Genomic DNA, 2,472 nt, shown 5'->3' on the forward strand with positions numbered 1-2,472 from the left:
TTACTTTACCCAGCCAAAATGTCTATTATAGTTGAAGGGGAAAGAAAAACCATCCATGACATAAATAGGCTGAAAGAATTCATGTCCACAAAACCAGCCCTTCAGAGAGTTCTGGAAGCAATAAAAAGAGCTGAAGAAAGGAACGACTATACCCAAGGGGTTGCAGAAAAAAAGTCAATGAAGCTATAACTGTGGAAAAATACAAGTATATCATGAATATAAATAGAAATAAAAATGACAGGATTCAATACTCATCTTTCATTAAAAACTTTAAATATTAATGGACTGAGCTCCCCATTCTAAATACACAGACTAGGTGAATGGGTTAAGAAACAATTGATCAAAGGAACAATAAACCAAGAAGATATTACAATCATGAACATATATTCACCAAACTCTGGTGTACCCAACTTCATAAAAACAATACTACAGGACTGTAAGACCCAGTAGGGGACTTCAATACCCCACTATCTCCATTAGATAGGTCAACAGGGCAGAGAGTTGAGAGGCATCTGAATAAAACAATACCATATATCAAATGGACTTAGCAGACATCTGCTGAGTGTTCCACCCAAGCACCAAAGGACATACTTTCTACTCAGCACCCCATGGAACCTTCTTCCAAATAGACTGTATATTGGGGCACAAAACAAACCTCAACAAATACAAAAAGATTGAAATAATTCCATGCAAGCTATCAGGCCACAATGCAATAAAGTTTACAATCAACACTAGAAGAAGCCCTAATCACCATATAAACACATGGAGATTAAACAACACACTCCTAAATGATGAATGGGTCAAAAGAGAAATTAAGAAAGAAATAAAAGTATACTGGGAACTAAATGAAAAGGACAATACAACACAACAAAACCTCTGGGACACACCGAAAGCAGTCCTTGGAGGGAAGTTTATAGTTCTAAGTGCCTACATCAAAAAATCGGAAATAACACAAATAAATGACTTAACATTGCTACTCAAGACACTTGAAAAGCAAAAGCAAATGAAACCCAAACCCAGCAGACAAGAAAAAATAACAAAAATAAGGGCAGAAACTGATGAAATTGAAACAAAGAAAACAATACAAAGAATCAACATATCCAAGAGCTGGTTCTTTGAAAAGATAAACAAGATTGACAGACCGCTAGCCAAATTAACCAAAAGAAAGAAAGAGCACCTCCAAATCAACAAAATCAGAGATGAAAGGGGAAACATCACAACAGACACCAGAAAGATACAGAACATTATAGGGAATTCTTTTAAAACATATATGCTATTAAATTTGAAAACCTAAAAGAAGTGGATGGATATCTAAAGGCGTGGGAACCACCAAAACTGAACCAAGAAGAGATTAACAGCTTAAACCTATAACACAAAAAGAAAGTGAAACAGTAATACAAAACCTCCCAACTAAAAAAAAAGACCCATATCCTTAATGAACTTAGATGCAACAATTCTCAATAAGATACTTGCAAACCATATACAGACACACATCAAAAAGATCATTCACCATGATCAAGTCGGCTTTATCCCAGAGATGCAGGGATGGTTCAATATACGAAAGACAATAAACATCATAAGTCATATAAATGGGCTCAAAGACCAGAACCACATGGTCATCTCAATAGATGCAGAGAAATCCTTTGACAAAATTCAAAATGCATTTATGCTCGAAGTCCTAGAGAGAATTGATCTGGAGGGAACATACCTCAACATAATTAAATCCATATATAACAAACCCCACAGCCAACATCATTCTAAATGAAGAAACACTCAAAGCATTCCCATTGAAATCAGGAACCAGACAAGGCTGTCCACTATCTCCACTTCTCTTTAACACAGTGCTTGAAACTCTTGCAAGAGCAATAAGACAAGAGCAGGAAATTAAAGGAGTAATAATTGGAAAAGAAGAGATCAAATTATCCGTTTCTGCAGATGATATGATATTTAAGATGATATGATATTATATTTAAGGTGACACCAAAAATTCCACCAGAAAACTCCTAGAAATTATTAACACATTCATGAAAGTGGCAGGTTACAAAATTAACCTAAAAAAGTCTATAGTCTTTCTGTATACCAATAACAAGCAATTAGAGAAAGAGCACATGGAAACACTCCCCTTCACAATAGCTGCAAAAAATATATAATTTCTCAGAATAAACATGACCAAAGACATTAAAGAGCTTTACAAAGAGAGTTTTAAATCATTAAAGAAAGAGATTGAGGAAGACATCAGAAGATGGAAGGACTTCACATGCTCATGGATTGGAAGAATTAATATTGTGAAAATGACCATCCTACCAAAAGTCATTTGTAGATTCAATGCAATGCCAATCAAAATCCCCATGACATTTTTCACAGAATTGGAAAAAAACATCCTAAGGTTTGTATGGAAGCACAAAAGACCTCGGGTAGCCAAAACAATCCTGAGCACTAAGAGCAATGCCGGGGGGATTACTATACCAGATT

Source organism: Nannospalax galili, unplaced genomic scaffold (genome assembly GCF_000622305.1).
Source record: "Nannospalax galili isolate Female #2095 unplaced genomic scaffold, S.galili_v1.0 scaffold1282, whole genome shotgun sequence".
In the NCBI taxonomy this organism is placed as follows: domain Eukaryota; kingdom Metazoa; phylum Chordata; class Mammalia; order Rodentia; family Spalacidae; genus Nannospalax; species Nannospalax galili.